The 21,947-nt window shown below is 38.6% G+C and overlaps 2 protein-coding genes across 4 annotated transcripts in view; one reads left to right on the top strand and one right to left on the bottom strand.

The window, feature by feature from the left end:
* The window catches only part of LOC309485850 (uncharacterized protein), a 417,529-nt gene that overhangs the window by 107,712 nt on the left and 287,870 nt on the right, over window positions 1-21,947 (top strand). The gene's annotated exons all lie outside the window — the stretch shown is intronic.
* Window positions 1-21,947, bottom strand: part of pcdh7b (protocadherin 7b) — a 126,671-nt gene that overhangs the window by 39,089 nt on the left and 65,635 nt on the right. The gene's annotated exons all lie outside the window — the stretch shown is intronic.

The raw sequence follows: 21,947 nt of genomic DNA, 5'->3' as shown, positions 1-21,947 counted from the left end.
GACCCTGCTGACCCAATGAGCATTTCACTGTCCAATGGTCATGCCTTAACTGCAGTTTCTAGTAATGCATTAGTATTGCATCCTTCTCATGGGCATTTAATATTTTTTGTCTGAGTCTGAGTTAAATCTCTTTAATGGCTTATTTTAAAGAAAACGTGCCTAATAATTATGCACACCTGAATATAAGGTGTTTTTCATTGCCAGCCTTCATGAACACTTATACATAACTTATAAATGATTAAATACAAAATGAATAGTAGTTATTAAGATTAATGTGGTTTGGAATTGGTAAAATGTGCCTGGAAATAAATATATGATCAGAAATCAACGTATAATAATTCTGTATGCAGTGTATATTGGACTAAATTTGATAAATCATGCTCTGAAATCAGCAAACAAACTGAAGTGACAGGAAGTGTTAGGTAGGAGTGAAAGATAGAAGATCTCTCTCTCGCTGTCCGGTCTGACTTTGCCTCTGTCCGGCTGGTCTCCATGGAGATTGGCTAAATAAAGTAAGTGGACTTTCTCTCCATGATGAGAAATGGGCCATGAGATTTATGCATCCTTAGTACCCTCCAGTAGCCCCCCAGAGATACAGCCACAAGGACATCATAAGATTCTGTACATTTATTAGGACTGAAACATCTTGTTTTGCACTAAAAGTAGAAGAAAATTCCGTGTAGTCAGCTGGTTATTGTCACAAAATTGCCTGAAGGAGTTTATTTTACACTAATGACCAGCTGACTGTACAGTGGCGAGAAAACATAGGTCAACGACGGTCAAATATACAGTTTATTGGTCATTATACAAAAATACAGTGACTGACCAATCAAAATCCAGTATTCCAGAGAGCTGTGTGCACATTAATATGTTCTCACCTTTAAAATGTGACACCAAGCATGTCCATTATAGCACAGGGCATCTGAGGCCACTCGTACAGGCACACCTGACAAGCACCACGTGTTGCTTTCACCGCACGCTAACACTCTCTCCTAACCTTTTCATTGGAAAAGGCTTCATTGATTTAAACAGGCCACAACCATTTCACCTGCCGTGGACAGCCTGTGGGAGCCCCAGGTGGTCTGCTGACAGCAGGGCATTGGCTCAGCATGTGGTCCCTATCTGGGGACCGGGCAAGAGCCCACCTACCTGGATAACTAATGCTTACCACTGCGTCCTGTGCTGGCAAGTAGATTTCAAGTTATAAAGTGCTGCTTGTGTGTGTGAGTGTGTGTGTGTAATGTGTTAAAGTATCTGTGAGTGGGAGAGAGGGAGAAAAGAGAGCAAATATTATTAAATGTGGAAAGGTGTTTGGGATTGAGAATATAGTGGAAGTAAGCATAACTATTCATGTTAAAGAGCTCCAATAAAATAAAATAAATAAAAATAAAATAAAAACCCTGCAGTTCCAAAAGTAAACAACAGGGGGCAGCACAGAGCTGGATACTTGCTTAGTACAGAAAGAACAGGACACTTTTTCTTTTTGCTAACATTGATTACGCGCCCAAAGACTCCTTTAAATATGGAAACAATCATTTGTAGATATGAAGAGTGGAATGTAAAAAAAAAAAGAAAAAGAAAGACATTCAGTTTAACTTAAACTGTCCTGCTGTGAGTGCTGATACTAGCTCCCATTACCTGACTTGAACAGTTTGAAGCTGATCTGACTTGAGATATTAATATCGGCTTGCTGTACTCTGCTCATAAATGGGAAGGCTGATTGGTTTAAAATGAGCTGCAGCACAGAGCCTAAATTGACATTGAAATCTATTGACTTGCCAGAGACAGAGACAGGGACTCGAATACCAACGGGAAAGGGATTAAACAGACTTATTCTTCATGAAATTAGGAATTCCTTATGAGGACAGAATCTATCTATCTATCTATCTATCTATCTATCTATCTATCTATCTATCTATCTATCTATCTATCTATCTATCTATCTATCTATCTATCTGTCTATCTATCTATCTATCTATCTATCTATCTATCTATCTATCTATCTATCTATCTATCATCTGTCTATCTATCTATCTAGCGTGCGTTCGTTCGTTCGTATCTCTTACTCTTCTCATTCTCAGTCATTTTCCCCCTCATTCCCCTCACGCTGTCTGTTTTTGATTTGTAGAGACAGCTATTTACCATACCAGTAAACCAGGCAGGCCCAGTCCCGGCCAAATGGTCTACAAGAGCCAGTGGCCCACCCTAAGGCAAACATATCCCCCTACCTCTGTCTTACACAATCTTCATCACCACACCTGCGTACGCAGGCATTCCGATTCCAAAAGAGGGCAGGGCTCAACCCAACCGTGATATACAAGCTACAGTGGGACAACAGAAGCCCAACTGTGCTTGGCATACTATGGAAAGAAAGAAAGAAAGAAAGAAAGAAAGAAAGAAAGAAAGAAAGAAAGAAAGAAAGAAAGAAAGAAAGAAAGAAAGAAAGAAAGAAAGAAAGAAAGAAAGAAAGAAGAGACGAAGAGATAGAGAAAGAGGTCCATTCTTGAGCTGCTTTAGCAGAGTGCTTTAGACATTGAGTAAGTGCTGAAAGCTGCCCAGAAGCTTTAGCTGGACATTAGTGCCCAGCTCAGCAGAACTTCCTGTGGATCCATCTGCTAAAGTAAGCCATCAGACAGCTGAACCTCACTCCAGACAGACAAGCCTGACCCCGCTAATCTATAGTCTGCTTTAAAAACACCAAAGGAAAGGTTTCTGAGGTCTGTAAAGAAAAAAATAGCACTGCATTAATAACTTCTGCATTTTTTCTTCTTATGTAAGTCAGCACCGTTTTAATCTGCTGGTTGTATATATGAGGTTTTAAAGTGATAGTTCACCAAAAATGAACATTCTGTCTAATTACTCGCCCTCGTGTCGTTCCAAACCCGTAAGACTTTTGTTCATCTTCGGAACACAAATAAAGATCTGATGAGATCTGAGACCTTTCTGTCCCTCCATAGACAGCTACACAACTGAAACTTTGACGCTTCAAAAAGTTATAAAGAGATCGTAAAACTATCCATGTATTGAGTGGTTTAGTAGTAGGTTTATATGATGAACAGATTGAATTTAGGCTTTAATTTATTCACATTTATTAATTTATTCAAGTATTCACATGACTCTTTTATACTAGTAAAGTCAGTATTTCTGCAAATCAGGTTTTCACAAGGACAGTTTTCAAATCCTGATACTGTATAAGTTGAAAAGAACGTATAATACAAAATCTTTTATTTTATTTTATTTTTTTATCCACTGAAATACAACCTTTTTCTCACAAACTAAAATGCTGACTAAAATTATATGCTATTTTAAAGTAAAATTGAATATGACCTGACGGAAAAATGTAATGGATTGTGTGTGTATATATAATATATATATATATATATATGTAAGTTAATAAGTAGTAATATTCATTTTGTCTATCTACTCAGCCTTCTGCTATGAAATATTAAAGAGTACCTTGACATTTTGCTTTAAGCGCCTATATACAATTCTTATCCTGTAACAGCGGCTTAACAGACATTCATATGTTAAAAATCAATATTTCTCCAACCTGTCAACAGTGTGCTGTAGTGATTGAGGCAGTGGCTTCTCACTCTGACATTGAGCTTGAAGGAACAAGGTCGGCCTTCCAGCTGTCATCGCGGCTCTGGTGTTGTATAATTCTCGTCGGCAGCTCTATTTCGTTTTTTTTCCCCTTTCCCAAACAGTGTTGATTCATTTGGGAGACGGCGAGGAGAGGGAGGAAACCGAGGAAGAGCGAACAGCTCGGATGGTCTAGAGCGAGCCAGATTAAAGCCGACACAAAGAGCGTTTTGATTAGGCGTCATGGCCGGCGCCGCGTGATGACTTTTTATGCTATCTACCGCAGCCACGCGTGACTAAAGGGTTATTTGACGCGAACCTCAGCCAGGGAGAGGAGAGGTTGTAATGGCATTGAGTCATTGTCAAATCGCTAATAATTGCAGCTTGCTGGAGATCGTTAACATACTTTTACCTTGTCCTGCAATAAAAAAAAAACATATTGCTGTAAGCCATATGGGTGTGTGGTTTGTGCGGAGAGAAGTACGACGACGGAGCAGGAGGATCTTCCCTCGTTTTTCTACAGGTGTGCTCTGGTTAATCTGTCTGTCGTCTGTTTGGCAGTTGTTTGTTGTGTCAGCTGGCATGAGGGAACAGGTGGGGCACGGTCCTGAGTGAAGATAATTAAACACCTTTGAGATAGAGAGCCCTTCATTGCTCTTCTCTCTCTCTCCATCTTCCTCTGTGACAGCGCAGTATGGTAATGTAGGCCCTTGACTTTGGGAACTCAACCCCCGGGTTCAGGACGTGTCACTCACCAGGGGTCAGTAGGGGGCGCACTACCGAGCTCAATTACCATGGGCTGTCAATCAAACGGGCCTAGCATATAGCCATTAGTCACTATCTCTACTTTAAAGGACACAGATACCCTTCAAAATTAAAAGCCCTGTAACACAATGCGCCAATGCATTAACAGAGGATTATCTAAGTACATACAGTAAATGCTTGTAAAGATTTTAGTTGGGCTGTCGACTGATTAAAAGTTTTAATCAAATAATTACAAGATATGATTTTTAATCAATCAAATTAATCACAATTAATGTATGGCACAATAACTGTGGAGCAGAGTTGCCTGTAGCGAATAGGTCAAGATTAAATGAGTTAAATTTTGCATTAAACACATTTATATAATGTTTAGTGTCACAAGATCCTTCATAAATCATTCTAATGTGTTGCTAAAGAAACATTTATTTTATCATTAATGCTGAAAACAGTGCTGCTTAATATTTTTGTGGAAACCGTGACATTTACTTATCAGAATTCTTTGATGAAAAGAAAGTTCAAATGAACAGCGTTTACTTGAAATAGATTTATCTTTTTGTAACTATGTAAGCCGTCTTTACTGTCACTTTTGATATATTTGTGTCCTTGCTGAATACAAATATTAATATATAGTTAATATATAACTAATAATAATAATGTATCATTTTTATTTATGAGCTATATGATCAATAAACCAATGTTATTAGAATCATTAATATAAATAATACTTCTAAATTAACAGTCCTAATGTACAGTGCATTTAGATGAATATTACATCAGGCTGAAATAAATACAAGCATTCAAAAAGAACATAAATTTAGAAACAATAAATCATTGCATAAATGATGACTTTCTGTAAGCCAAACCAGCGCACAAAGTCGTTCTTAGTGATGTTTAGAGACGTGTCATAAAACCCGACTCACACATAGCGTCTTCCTCACACAGTGGCCATAATTACCAGAGAATCCTCCAGAAGTATTCTCATATCACAGCAGGACTGGCTGTCGAGAAGGATTATTTCCCTGCTCGCCGACTACAACACCGATGGCTAGCCAACAGAATGGACTGTCAGCTTGTGTAATCACCCCAATAAAAAAAGCACAGACCTCGTATTCCGCCTCAGTTCTGCGGAAGCCATTTTAAACCCTCATATTAAAATCTCTCTTTCTGTTTTTCTCTATCCTAGCCCTCTCAGCTCTTTTCTAATGCAATCAATTAATTACTGCATTTCATTAGCACAAGCTCATTCATTCTAATGTGATGTGGAATATATTACATTAGGATAACAAGAGTTTCAACGCACACCGATAATCCTATAGACAGCAGCAATGCTGTCTGCTACACTCAAACCAGTTCAGTATTTGACCTGTTAAGCAATAGAGCTCATTTCAAATCATTAAAGCTGATCTCAAAACATCATGGCAGTTAAGGATGGGACATGCAAAATTTGACACGCAACGAGAATCACAATCAGTCACCAATTAACACAGGATAAGGGCAAAATTGCCACTAAACATAAAATGTGTGTGTGTGTGTGTGTGTGTGTGTGTGTGTGTGTGTGTGTGTGTGTGTGTGTGTGTGTGTGTGTGTGTGTGTGTGTGTGTGTGTGTGTGTGTGTGTGTGTGTGTGTGTGTGTATGTGTGTGTTTGTGTGTGTGTGGGGTGTGCCTCCTAAGTACCTTACTTTGACCAAATTTAATTTCAAAATACATTGCAATGAGCTCAGAGGAACACAAACACTAGAATATAATTAATTTAATACTGAAAATAATTGATTAAAAAAACAAACAGTAATTATTGGTGGGTGCATATTTTGTTTGCTTTTGTTCCAAATCACTCTCTCATTAGGTTCTGTTTCAGTTAGGATACTGCCTTAGAAAGTAGATGCCTATATATAGGCAGCTAGAAATCGAGGCATGTATGTGTGTATATGGTTAGAATGAAATATGCCATTATACAGGTAAAAAATGGCCCTTAAAATCGACATCAAATAACATGTATAAAATAAGTTAATTTCTGTATCTATGAGCCTGTGAGTTCAGTGATATCAAGTGATTTGAGGAGAATCAAGCGTTTGGATCAACACTAACACGATTACTGAACCCATCATCTCTCCTCACTGTGTATATTTATATGCTTTTCCCCTTCACTCTTCTCTTTGTGTGAGTGCTCGTGTGTGAAAACTCCTCATGCTGCATAAGTTAAGGGAGTGATGTGAGGAAAACTGGTCAGCCATAATCCACTTACTGATGTAAACACACAGATCTCCATTTACAGGAACGGCCTCTGATCCAATAACACACCTTCGCCCCTGGAGGGCATGAATGTGTGAGCGTGCCTGTCGAAATGCACAAAAAGCCAAGAGTGGAATGGTTGGGAATGAATTATAGTTGGACAATCATTAAAATCGATATCAAATTGTGAATTGCAAACAGCAATACTGTAATTAAAAGTTCTCCAGCAGATATTCAATCACTAGAGAGTGTGTTAACTGTATATATACTGTATATAGGCTTTACCTGCTGTTGTGCTATTGCCTATAGGCTACAAGGTTAGTTAACTAGCATGTTAATATTTCTTTGTGTCTTTTATGTAGCTGAAAATATGTTATTTCTGACTGTTGTGACCTTGAGGAGGGACGGAAAGAGAAGAATAAATGTATAGAGAGAGAGCGAGGAAAAAAATAAGTATAGGTAAAATATTTTCCAACTTGAAGCCAAGGACGGCAACAGCAACAAATGGCGCTGTATATTTCCCCTAATGCGCTCAAAAGCCACTCTTATCATTGTGTTTACTGTGCCTATGAGCTCAACAAAACATGGCTGCATGTGTTTAGACAGACGTGCACCCACATGTGCACAGTTAAGACTGTGGATTTTGGAATTTAAGTCTTTTGTTTTACTAATTGCATTCAGTTTGTCCAGGAATTCTTCACTTTGTGTATTCCTAATGTAATCCGAAGCAGGCAAAAGGGGGATGAACAGGGGTGGATGTTCTGGAGCGGACAGGGGTTAAGCGCCTTGATGCAGGCAAAGGCAATGGTCAAAAGGACATGATCAGGCCAGGAACTGAACTGCTAAGGGTGCTTATATCTGTGAAATGCAGTGAGACTGACAACAAGGGCAGGGACAATGTGGTTAGTCTTAGGCTGTATTTATTCTGCAATGCCAGCATGAAGTGGCATACACTAATGGATAGAAATTAATAATTTTAATGATTATAAAGAGACTTTTAAAATGATACAAAAAAAATATATATTTAAAATTAATATTTTTAATGTCTATTAAATGTATATTTAAAATGAATGCTGAAAAAAACATCCTGAAAAAAAAAAAAAAAAAAAAAAAATATATATATATATATATATATCACGGTTTCTACAAAACCATTAAGCAGCACATCTGTTTGTTTTTTTTTACATTGATAATAATAATAATAATAATAAGAAATGTTTATTGAGCACCAAATCAGCATTTTAGAATGATTTCTGAAGGATCATGTGACACTGAAGACTGAAATTCAGCATATTATCACAGGAATAACCTGCATTTTATATAAAATAAATGTAATATTATATTAAATACAACAATTATATATAAAAATTTATTTTACATTATCATAATACTTTACAATATTACTGTTTTTACTGTAATTTGATCAAATTAATGCAGCCTTAGTGAACATAATATATTTTGTATTAAAAATAAATCCAGCCACAAATTTTTGTCATTTGTCAATACCATAAAAATTATGTCATTTCACACCTGTAAGACTTTCTTCCTTCTGTGGAAAAAACCAAAACAAACTATTTTGTTTTGAAGATATTTGAATTTCATGAATAAATCTTCAGACCAATTTTGTGAACCGGACCGACTTATCAGTTGAAAACAACTTCTATAAACTTTCATGTAAAAGTATTTCAGTGAATAAAGACTTACATTTAAGTCTATTTGCAGAGCCTTTTTGTTATTAATCATGCCATTGAGTTTTGAAATGACATGAGGGTCAGTAAATGATGATAGAATTTTCATTTTTAGGTGAACTATCCCTTTAACTCCACTGTGTAAAGACGAGAAAGAAAGAGAGAGCGAGCGAGCCATCATTCATAAATATGGCTCTGAAACCAGAGACAGTCTCTCTCTCTCTCTCTCTCTCTCTCTCTCTCTCTCTCTCTCTCTCTCAAACACACACACACACACAAATGTCAGTGTCCTTTGTTGATACCGACGAGTAACCACATACAACCACACAGAACTCGAAGGACCACATCCTCTCTCATTTCTAAGATACAGTATCTATTCTCATCTCTCTCTCTCTCTCTCTCTCTCTCTCTCTCTCTCTCTCTCTCTCTCTCTCTCTCTCTGCGTCCAGCCTCTCCTTCTCTAATGAACGTTGCAAAGTGACCTGCTGGGGCCCGAGCACAGACAGCATGGGAGTTTTGAACTTGCTTATGATACTATTATTAACATGCGTGGCGGCGGGCCCTTGTGATGCCTCGATGTGATAAATGAGCATTTGTTAATTGGATGTCGAGAAAACTCCCGTTTCCGAAGCTTTTGACACATCCATATCCCCAAACTACCGACTCCTGACGATTTGCAATTAAATAATGGCAGGCAGGAGGAATAGCGGTTCTACAGGACTGGTGGGCAGACTGATTACTGGAGGAACGATATTAAAGAATGCGGCATAAACAGATGATTACAAAGGGACGGCACCACCTGAGCTACCGGGGGAGAGAGGAGAAAGGGTGCAATAATTATCCAAGAGCTGAGACGTGACGAAAACTGCTGAAACACGTCACAGGCTTTTGTTTTGAGTCGTGTCAATTTGGGTGATGATTAATGCCACTTTTCGTGGATAGAAAAGTCCAAAAGTCTTAGATCACTGGTGAAAATTCTACATAGAAAAGTGGAATTGAATTATTATTGATATTCGGTCTGTCCCTCTAGTTCATTGCTTCTCAACATTTTTGACTCCCCATACTGTCCACAACGATATTCAAAGGTAATATTTACAGAAATAAGGAGTGTCCCCAGATTGAAATAAGTAACTAAAATAATTATAATTGCATTTCAGAAGTTCAGGGGTGAATTAAAATAAGAAATATCTTGATTTTTAGCTAAAGCTTGTTTTGTAAGTCATCTTGGGGCCCCAGACCCCTGGTTGAGAACCACTGCTCAAATGACATGAACTCAACAACTGATGATCCAGCACGATTTGAGTTCACATGGTCACATGGATATTATTTCAGAATACTAAATATATACAACTCATTTTATGGCATAATGTTCAGTTTAATTAAAAAAATCCTAACACTTCTGTTTATTTCTAGGTTTAAATTACAGTGTTAAACCCAATTTTGCAATGCCGACTTTTGGATGGAGGCTGGAGATGAATTTGCATCTGGCAGGAACTCTAAATGTACTCTCTACTGGCAGCCATCTTGCAGAGTCTCTTTTCTCCTGACAGTTCACCATCATAGGCAGTTATAAATACGGAGGCGCTCAGGGCCCGTGGCTGTGGGTTTAGGGAAGATGTTCCTCAGTAATTCCAACCCGCAAACAGACAGAGACCAAAGACCAACCGGAGTTGAGAGCAGATTTGCGAGCTCATAAACAGTAAACCTCTTTCTCTCCTAATCACCTTGTACAGATAAAGTGTCTTTCCTCTGGGCCCCGCTGCAAACTCAGAAAGAGACTTTTGTACACTGTCACATGCATCACTGTAAATCCCACCTAAAGAACGTCTGTTATTACAGTTTCTTAAACACACCTAGAGCCAGTCAGCTTTAAAACTATTTATTTTTGTACAGCATTATATTCCCAATGCTGCAATGCCTCCATCAGCTCTTTCTTTGCCAGGGAGAGGGGTGGGATTAATTTATATGTGCAGATTATATATGGGGCCAAAAATTACATAGAAACAAGAAGGAAGATTTAACAGCTAGTGTTGGATAAGCAGAAGTAATCCAAGCTTAACAGATGCACATAAAACAAAATGAAATTAAAAAGAAAGAGGGATGGAATGGGAGATGGAAGAGGAAGAAAAAGCACAAATGTAGACCATAAGGAAAATGCAATTTCCAAGCCAAAAATCATCTGGTCTTGGCGGATAATCTGGTGACCAATTTGATTAATGTTAAAAATGGGTGGGTATTAAAATGGTACAATTTTTCATTCTTAGTTATAAAAAAAGAAAAAAAAAAAGGGGCAGATTTAGATGTGATTTGGAAGGTGAGGTGGGGCAAAGGAATTAAATTGACGAATGCTTCGCTGGCATGTCTTACCTTGCACAATCACAGGGTTTAGATTCTCCCTTCATTTATTTCGACTCCTTTAAAAAGTGGCCAATTACTCCTCAGCCTCACCCCGAAAGCAAAACTCTGACCATCAATTATTTCATTCACTCTTTGAATTAGAGTCATATAGTTCACCTGGCTGCATTGCCATGGCATTGTCTGAAGTCAGCAGAAGTCAACAGTTTGAGACCTGTCATATAGACAGACGAGTGAAAGTGGTGTCTATGTTGTTTTAGCATTGATTAATGTCTCCAGTGGAAGGCTTTTAGCCTGCTTCTGCTAGTCTGACGTCTACTCATAATTAGAGGAAACTATTTACCCAAGTCACGTCTTTGTTGAAAAAAGGCAATTTGCCAAGTAATGGTGATGACCGTGAACATTTGAAAACCATTAGGACACTCAAGTCCTCGTCAAGACAAGGCTGGGTTTAGTCAAGTAGTTTCTTTTCTTGTGACATGACTGAAAACTTTAAAAACACCCCTTTATCGATCTCAGATAAATGTCAAGCAATTTTGCCATCCTTAAATTTGATTTGTTTCTCTCATTTCTCTATTACATTCAGCTTTGTCAATTTCAGCACAGTTTGAACAAACACGTGTACATTCTATGTATGTTATTAACTGAAACTAGTGAGTCTGTTAGAAAGGGTCATGGAAATATGACTTCTCAATTTAAAAATAAAAGAAATAAAACCACAATCCTTCTCCAAAGACTGTTTCTACTGTGCATTATTCACATTTTCATCAACTAGCGAGGACAAGTTTTACTTTTAATATTCAGAAAATATAAATGTAGTAAAAAAATTTAAAAATTTTTTTTTATATATATATTTCAGCCATTTTATATCTTTACTGGACATGACAGTGTATAAACCAGGAAGATCAAGGGGGGAACAGGATCGGCCTCGAGGAGACGACCTCGAGCTGGAATCAAACTCGGGTCGTCAGATGTGCAGTTGCGCTATATGTTGTGCTGCCCACAAGGCTATTGGCTCCAACATAAAACTATTTTTTAGCATTTTGCAATTGTATAATGTTAGTACCTGTAATATAATTTCCTGAATTTGGAGGCAAAGCTTCATTTGACACACATTTTCCATTTTGGGAAAAATGCTCAATTTGATAATTCATGACAATTTGTTAGCTAAAACATGGTTTTATCCAACATGTATTGTATGATACATATTTTAGACATTGTCAACTTTGTTTTGACACAATATGGTTTACAATAAGGTTTCATTTATTAACACTGGTTAACTACATTAGTTAACATATCTCAACATTTACAAATGCATTTTTAAGATCGACAAAACTTTGAACTAACATGAACATGTCTGTTAACTAACATAACAAAGGTTAATAAATGCTGTGAAATAGTTATCATTGTTAGTTCCAAGTTAGTTAACAGTTATTACTAATTACTTAGTACTAAATGTATAATTACACTTTAACACAGACACTTTAAAATAAAGTGTATCATAGTCTTGTTTTGTTACAGAAAAAAAAGATGTGATTAGAGTAACACATTACCCTCAACACTAATATGATGCCTAGCAAAGCAGACTACCACAATATTAAATATATACAGGCAGCACTGTCAGCCATATTGTTCAGTAACAGCCGAGCTAGCGGTTTCCTCCGAAGGGAACCTGTGCTATCAAATAAATCACCCCTGTGTGTTCAAGACAAATGAGGCTGCTAGCATTGCACCTGTTAGCAAAACATCCTCACCCGTATGCAAGGCCTCTACAGAACAGAGCTTCCTTCATAACAGTGGCCGCTGCATATTAAGCCACCTCTGTGATTACAAACACACTAGAAAAGAGGAAGCAAACGAGAACAAAGCTTAAACAAAACAATAGAGGGAGCCCGACTTTAGTGCTTATATCTGTTTATCATCATTCCTTTCTCTCTGACCATCAAAAAGCCCTGAAGATTAGGCCTAGGCTGTGCACAGCGAATGGGGGGTTTTGTGGGGAGGGGGAGTCATTTCATTCTAGTTTTTCCGTGGATAAATCGGACACAAATATTCTTGCCATGGCCTACTTGCTGAGCCTTGGCCTTATGCAGAATTCAATTCCAATTTGTCGCTTGGTTTCTGCTTGTGTTTGTGTGTGTGCATCCTCAGGGGTGGGTGTATTGTTTGGGGGTATTGTGAGTGGATTTGAGGAGCCCATCTTACGGATTAAAACCTCTCTCCGGTTTTGTCAGATCATCCGAGCACTGTGGCTCTAAATCAGTGTGGGTGGTTTTTATCATTATGTCAATCCAAACACCACCAGCCCCCTTCACTACTGCAAATATTCCGCCTAAGGAGGAATATGAAAGAAAGAAAGAAAGAAAGAAAGAAAGAAAGAAAGAAAGAAAGAAAGAAAGAAAGAAAGAAAGAAAGAAAGAAAGAAAGAAAGAAAGAAAGAAAGAAAGAAAGAAAGAAAGAAAGAATCGTCGATGTTTAATTTTTAAGTATAACAGCGAGAGCGAAGGAAAGACTGATAGTGACATGAGAAGGAGAACAACAGGATACAAGGAAGGAAAACAATCTGATAGTCCGCTTAGAACGAAAGGCTAGATTGATGGGGAGAATATAAAGAAGTCCGTTGCTAAACTCAGAGAGCCACGGGTGCTGGTAAACTCCCTCCACGGCCCAGCCTCGTATTGCCCATGGCTAGTCATTATTTCCTTAGAGTAACCACACAAAAGCCTTGAAACGCATACACACACCTTTTGTTCACATTCTAGGCCCCTAAAACCAGGTGTGTCTCCCTTGTTTTTTTGTTCAAGTTGCTAATCCTTTTTTCCGGCAAGGACTAGAAATCCATTTCTTCTGTCTTTTCTGTCAGAGTCATGTGATCTTGAGGTAATTGTCTGCGTCTTGGAATATTTTATGCCGGCTTCTCTTTACATAATGAAAAACAATCTTTTCTCCCTTTAGGGCTCACTCATCCCTCTTTCAAAGTCTGCGCTCTTTGTACCTCTGAACATTTTTGTTCTTTTGTTTGCTGAATCGGCCCCTTTGTGTGTTGTGGAATGTGGGAGGTTAAATGTGCATGAATAGAAAAGTTTTATCTACTGTTTTGACATAACACTGCCATCACCTGGCTCTCTGTGAGGTCTGGGTGAACACTTGTGTGCATTTTCTGCATTTCTAGTGGCCGTGCGTCTATACTCTGCAGCCTGAAAAAGACTAAACCGTCGAAACGCAGTGGGGAACACGCAGTTGTTGGAGAGACTTGAATGAGATTTGTCAGGCCCCAGGCATATTTTACATGACATTTCAATAATTATGTGCCAATGCATATTCACCTCACAACAGGCACCCAATGAAAAGCAATGCCAAAAATAATTCCCTGAACTGTCAGGTGTTTATTGTATTTGTCTAGCTGCCGCCACAATTCTTTTCTTTCCCTGACCTTGCACTGTTTTTCAATTGACATGCAATTTCTAGACATCAAGGCACTTGCTTGGAAAACATTTAGATGCTGATGAAAAGGAAATGCTGCCATAATGCATGACTTGAACAGTTATGACAGAATTGTTTCTTTTTGTCTGTTTGCTGCACGGTTTTATGTTGTTTATTTTTAGAAAGAAAGGGATTTATTCCGTTAAAAGTGATAGTTTGAGAGCTTTTCTGTTCGCGAAAGGTCACGGTTCACGCTGAGAAGGTGCAGGACAGAGGCACAGCAAGAGCTTTGAGGTGAACCTCCCAAATGCCACCATTTGACACGTGCATGTCACGCTCATTCTGCCTCACCTACATTCATTCTCTCGGTGGGCAAAACACTAGCCTTTTTCTTGTTTAATAGGACAAAAAGTGGAGGAGGACAAGTGAAAGGAAGGAAGAAGAGAAGAAAAGACTGCCACAGGCCTCAGTGGCTTTACTGCTTGTGCTTCAGGGATGCATCCTCCTCCTCTTGTGCCTCGAGCTCTCGCTGTAGTGTGGTAGGCTACTCATACATCTCAAAACAGGGGCAGATTTATACTAGGCCAATGCCAAAGGGACCGCTGGAAAACCTTTCAGAATGGATCACATTTAGCAGCGAGAGAAAGAAATATTAGGGGGCTTCAGAAGCTGAGAGTGAAAGTACCTTCACGGCTGCGGTTAATCTCTCTTCACCATAAAGCGATCCATCATATTTAGCTAAGCATAGATGGGTGGTGTTGTCTGATTGGTGTAAACAGCAGTCATGTGACATGGCTAGCAGGCAATTAGATCGTTAATGATGTTCAGTGTTAAGATATAGATTCTGTGACTTTTCACTCACCCCCTACAATCTCTTCTCTCTCTCCTCTCTCTCTCTCTCTCTCTTCCTCCATTCTCGCATTATCATGCTTAATTTCCAGCTCGGTAATTAAGCTGATCCGATACCTGATGTGATTGCAGGTACTTCAAAGTCTTGCCACAAAGTGATGGTGAGCGTCTCATTTATTTGAAAGGTCTTGTGGCCATCTCCGCTAATGCCTGCCTTGGATTTTAATAAGAGCACTCAAAGATACAGCCTTCAACAATTATCCTAATGTTCCGAGAACTTAAAAATAGCAGTAAAGAAAATGCATTTGACAACAGAGAGTAAGCCATACCCTCATGCTTTTTTTTTTCCAGTAAAATACTTCACATTTTAATTCAAACAACTATTCAAACTATTCTCCACACAGCTCTGTATAGGTTAAAAGTACTTTTTTTCCATGAAAGAGTTGCATAATTTTATATCGGGTATATATGGTTCTCTACATTTTGGCTGCAGTACAGATAAAACACTAAAGCTTCTATGTTTTGAGGCTATTGTGCGATTCTTTTTAACAAGGCTTGGAATACTGAATATGTATTCCAAGGCTTGTCAAGCCTTGGTTCTTGGGAGTCTTTCAACAAACTCAGCAAAAGTCTGACTCATAATTCCCCTGGGTTTTTTTCCAGTCAGAGTACTTTGGGAATTCTTGGAGCGATTGGCTGCGACAACAGGACATCAAAAGGTAAGAAACTAACTGCTGCAAATACCAAAGGTTAGCACTGTCAATCAAATATACCGAAAAACATGCAAATATAACGCATAACATAACTAATATGTCTCCGTCCACTGATTAATCTCTTTACTGAAACATAAAACTAATTGGCTTATCCAAAGAGCAAAATCTAAATAATAGTATTTAGCAAACTAAATAAGCAGACACATTGTTGACAAAAACATTACGTGCTTGAACATTTATTCCCTCATAATTTAGTTAAACACCCTCTTAACTCTGTTGTTAAACTCCCTCTCACCCTTTGAACTATAAATTAGAATTATTTGAGATAATGAGAGACACATTCCTGAGGTGCAACATTGTGGGTGATTTGGCTGTTGGAACAAAGCAGCCACAATTCAGAAGCCAAAGCCAGCCAGAATTATTTTTATTTTTTTTCCTTAGAGGGCAGCTCAGTTGTAGACATCAGGAATGCCTATATAATTGCAAAGCTTCTAAATTGTTTAGTGTTTTTGTGTTCGGGAAGGGTCCACCTGCTCACAAAAGCCAGGTGACGCACAAACACTTGGCAGGAAATGCAAGTGAAATACTGCTTGTTTAGTGCAGATTTTAGTATAGCACTCTGCCTGAACAATACTTGCCACTTCACTGAACTCCCAAAGCCTGAAGTTTACACACGCCAGCGGGGCAAGCTTGTTTTTGTTTCATACTGATTAAGAAAATCCACACGTTTTCACCTCCTAGCGCTAAACGTCCTCACAGTCTCATCCAAAAGTGACTGGAAGATGAATCGCTGAGTGAAGTAAACTATGACATGGTTACACAATTCCACTAACTAACTGGTCAGACCTGTTTTTATGCTCACAAATACAGAAGTGAGTATCTACGATGCAACCAATTGCACATTTCCTGTTTGTGGAAAGAATCTGAGACAGGAATGTTTGAATAATGGTTGAAACACAACTTAGTATTTGTGCTTTGGGTGTTAATAATCCTGTGCAATGTTCTGTGACTGTTTTTCAGTAAGACAGAATACACAAGTGTATATTTGAGCAAATAAGAGGAACCGCAAAACATGTCTACCTTACAAGTGCAGCAACCTGCCTATAATCCTAAACCTGATTCCAATTTTCTGATAAAGAAGAGCTCTTTTAACACTTTTTAGTGCTGTGTGACTATAACAAATGACCTTGAGTCTCAGGCATGCCGACCTGACATTTGTACAACACACCCACCCGCTCTCAGTGTCCCAAACTAACCAAAGCCGCAAAGTCCAAACAACAATTTAGCAAAGGTTACACACAAACTTTCTAATGAATGCAAATGCCAGTAAAGGTGGCCTGTGATGCTTGTTATTGCTGTAGTGATCTCTCTCTCCCTACAATTATCGGCCTTGCTTGAGTTCTGGTGAAATAAAAAATGAGGTTTATTGGACTGAGGCTCTACCAAGCTCTTGAAATATGAATAGCTTTAATTAAAAGCGACTGGCATTGCCATCTGGCCCACTGTATTCGGCTTCTCTAATGAAGTGTGTGTACGCATTGTTTATTTATTTATTTATCTGTTTGTTTGCTAATGGCCAAGTTGGTAAGACAAACGAAGTTTGAAGTACAAGTAAATTCTACAGTTAACAAATTATTAACAAAAAAACGAGTTTGTTCGGTATCTATTAAAGGGATACTTCACCTCTGGAAAGATGAATGTGTATTTAAAATGGGTCATTTATCCCATTAATCCTCGCAATAAAGATATGTTAATACATTTATGTAGAAGAAATGTGAAATTATTTTTTAATTTGGAGCTTTCTAGACTGAGAAAAGCCAGAAAATGTATTTTAGGCTTATGTGGATGAAAGACAACAACTCCCAGAATGCACTTGCTTCCCTGCTCTACGAGGCCACTCCCAAGCCACGCCTACCGGTAAGAGCGCGCAGTTAAACAACAAGACTAGGCTACTAGTGAGTCCCCGTGACGAGTCTGCCAGGGATTTCGAGATCGCCCAAAATGTCCGGGATTCGGCTTTTTGCGTTCTGCAGTCGCCATTCATTATGTTTACTGTGGCGAGCAGGACGAGACTGAGGGCCGTGGAAGAACGGCGCGAGGCCGGTGGTGTGATTACTGATGAGCGTGTGAGACGCACCCGTCTCGTATCTCTCACGGAGGAGCGGGAATTTTCTTAGCAATGTTAAAACGCACATCAACCGATCACTTGTTTAGTGTTCATGTAAACACTACATTCAGATTCACCAATCGGAATGAATTCAGTTAGATTGAAACAAAAGGTGTGCATGTTAACAATGAATGGCGACAGCAGAAAGCAAAAGCCGAATCCCGGACATTTTGGACGATCTCGACGGCCGGGAAAAAGAGGATGGTAACCCCTACTACTCAGCTTTCTCCTACTACTCAGCTATCTCCACAGAACAAGAGCCTGATAGCTTAGCTTCCAAAAAAAGATGACTGACACTGTGTGTACATTCTGTGAGTGAGATCCCACCCTCTATGGGCGGGTTGAAGACATGCGGGACAGCCCCTACTACTGGCTGTAGTCTTTAGCCTCTGGCCAAAAAATCCAAGGATTTTTTCCAGACAAAAAATACATAAATATGCCCTCAGGGAGATATGAGGGTAGAAAGCACGGTAATTCAAAAATACTACAGGTTTTCTACTAATACAAAGCTTAATGCTAAATCCTGAAGTATCCCTCTAAGTTGCTGCAAATAGTTGGGGTTTCCTCTTTCTGATGACAAAATGAGCAATCTTCCCTCCTTTTTTATGTAAATTACTTGTAATTTTAGGACATTATCCTATATATATATAAAGTATATACATACATACATACACATCCATTATCATTAGACATTTACATCAAGCCTAAAACTCAACACAATGTATTGGGTGCTATTTGGATAGACTTTTCCTGAGACAAAAACTCCAGAACTAAGATGTATATATATCAAACTATTCCTATACAATGTGCTGTATCTATATCTGGAACACAGCAAGTGAATACTCTCATTTGTATAGATTCATAAACAGGTCTAAAATGATCATTTCAGCTCCCATTTTTTCCAATTGCGCTAATATTGGGCTCTACTGATCTAAGACCAGCTGTTGATTATATTCAGCTAGATCACTTGTCTTGCTTTGAGACACATTATACATCCAGTATCTGTCTGCAGTCATGATAAGATTACAGAAACACTTAAATCCTAACAAGCACACTCCAGAGACAGACGTCTCCAGGGTTCAAACGGTGGTCAGAGATTTGTGCACAGTGTTCCCCTAGAGGAAGGCTATCTTTATCATTGGCAAATGCTTGAATGGAGCTCCACTGTTTTAAAGGGAAATACAACATTGTCTGTCTATCTGTTCGTCTGTCTGGCATAATGAAACTACAGAGTAAGATAATAACATCTAAATGATGATGTCGGAAAGCAGACAAGCCACTGAAGTCCCATGGTTCAGCACAGGTGAGCGAAGAGAGCAAGAAGGAAGAGATAAGTAGCGAGGAGTAGAGCAAATGTATTGACTGGAAGATCATCGATTGACAACGAGCAAGTCGAAGAGTGTGATTTTTCCTTAGAGTCAATCAGTCTTTCTCTCTCTCTCTCTCTCTCTCTCTCTCTCTCTCTCTCAGGTACAATAAGGAAATATCTAATCGCTATTTACTGTTGATACGCTATATATTTGTGTATCTTGTGCTGCCTCAACATTTGTTTGCGCATGAGAGAGAGAGAGAGAATGAAAAAAAAGCTGGAGAGAAAGAGAGAGAGAGAGCATGTGTTTTGGAAAACCCATCTTCACAGCAGGGCATCTTCATTAGGGGGACGCCCAGTTCCTGCCATGACCTTAATCCCAAAACAAACAAACACACTCACAACAAAAACCTCACCAGGATCCCAATCACACACATCCTTCACAAGCATAATGACCACAATTACAGACCATCACTGATTCCTTCTTTCAAGTGATGGCACTATGCCCATCTGTTAACTGCAGGGGTGTGTGTGTGTGTGCGTCTGTATGATCTCCCGTCCATATTTTAATTGACTCTAGGTTATCAGAGCTGTAATACAGCATTAGGGAAGCAGCACTGTGAGGGGCAATGACTGCCATTTAACTGACTTAATTAAGTGCTTTCCATGAGAAGGACACTGAGAATGTTACCCTTTCAACATGGAAAAACCTGCAGCATTCTTTGCCGTCTTGTTGTGCAACAGACGGAGCAAGACAGACCTTAATTTTAAGCACAGCTCTCAGTGCTTCAACTAAGCTAAAGAAAAGTCCTTAACTTTTTTTCAGCAAGCAAGCAAGCAAGCAAAATAAAATATGTTTTAGGTGATAAATAACTTGTTTTAGTTTTAACATTAACATTAATTTAATATGTCATTTTAAAAAGGTTTTTTTCTTCCCCAGAACACATATGAGCATATCATATAAACCAGAAGATGCATATACAATGAATGGTTTTGACTATGAATTTAAAGGAGCTTAAATTAGATTATGTGTTTGTGTGTGTAATTCAGGTTTCCATCACCCTAATGAATTTAGGCAAATGTAAATCCCGGGATGGATAAAAGCATCTGTCAAAGGACAACTTCCTTACTAAATATAAATTTGATCATAAACATGGTAGGAAAATGCCTATATATACATATTAAGATTAGGGATGGGAAATAATATTAACTAGGTATATTCATCTAAACTATTTTATCACATTATATCACCTTAGATTAGATAGAGTAATTCCTCAAAAGTAAATACATGACATGACCCACGTATGTATTTTTAGCATACTATTTTTGTATTTTTTTAAAGGGAATTGAAAGGTAAATATCTCCAAATCACGCTCAAGAGGTGTGATCACACAAGAGTGAGTTTGGATCTTGTCTAAGTCCCCTGAGAGAGCATTAAAAGCCTTAAACGAACCTAACACCTACCCAAAAGACTGTCAAAGCGGAACTAACCCACAGCATGCCTAAGCCAATTATAGATCCCAAACACACACACATACACGCACACACACACACACACACACACACACACAAACGTTAGGACATCTCTGTCATGAAAGAGACATTGACTGCGACTTTGCTGGGTCGCAAGTGTGACCGGCTGTATTTGAGTGTATATTAGTTTCTGAGTGTGATGTTTGATAATGCATGAGCTCAGCAGAGCACATCAGCTTTGAAAATTTCCACGTCAACTTCTAACTGCATTGAATGCATAAGCTATTGTACTAATGTTCACTTCTGCTCAGTTCTAAGCCGAACATAGTTTCCTGACTTTTCTATTTTCCCCCATATCTCTCCCTCTCTAAACCCCCCAGCTCACACACACACACACACACACACACACACACACACACACTGATTCTCTTAAAGATTGGGAGCACAGGGTGAGGCATCTCTTTTATTTATCAGAAAGTGATTCATCTGTTTGTTTGTATCTGCCCTTGAAAGATCTTACAAGAAAGATAGAATGGAACAGGAAGAGAGGGAAAAGGGAGAGACATGAGGTGGCAAGAGAGAATGAAAATGGGAGAGACCGACAGTGAGCTGGGTGAGAAGAGGAATGGATCATTAAATAATTACTAATAAAACATCAAAGACAATGTGTGTGCTTGCAATCACGATGTTAACTTCCCTAACTTTAGAACTATTGACAATGGAATGACAACATCTTTTGATCAAATAAAATATAAGCTATGTATGTCACAAATGAGAAAGAAACACTATTAACAGCTTTTCGATACCCATCAGCATATGTTTCCTTAATTTCCTCTCTGACAGAGGGTCTGACTGATGGCCAAATTCACAGTTTTGATCTAATCAGCCTTGCATTGATCTCCTAGTGACCAATTACTTTTAGCTTAGTCTGAATTAAAGCCAGACTTTAATTGAGGCTAATTTGGCACAGAGTTTTCTAAATGCAAAAGGCTTTAGATCCTACGCAGCAAGTGGGCTAAAACAGCTTCCCCCTTTAATCTACATTTAGGCCAATATTCTCCCAGTGATAAAGTTAAAAATCTATTTATTTTTTTAAGCAATTTATCCAGTCTAGCCTCCATTTGTGAGGTGTTTTTTACCTTTGACTTTTTTTACAAACCGTGATGTTTTAGTGTCATATGACTGGTCTCAATGAGGTAACACAATACGCAAAGCAAAATATGGACCTGATAACTTAACTCTAAGAGAAACACTCGCTCCTGCTCTACTAACATGTACTCCGATGAGCAAGCAGAACAGACATTCCACAGAAAATGGCACGCTGAGCTCACACAATACACACCTGTTGCTGATAAAGTATCAAATGTAGACAAGACAGCCCTTAATGTTCGACAAC

Source organism: Leuciscus leuciscus (genome assembly GCF_965113295.1).
Source record: "Leuciscus leuciscus genome assembly, chromosome: 2".
NCBI lineage: Eukaryota > Metazoa > Chordata > Actinopteri > Cypriniformes > Leuciscidae > Leuciscus > Leuciscus leuciscus.
This window is presented reverse-complemented; position numbering and strand designations above follow the sequence as displayed.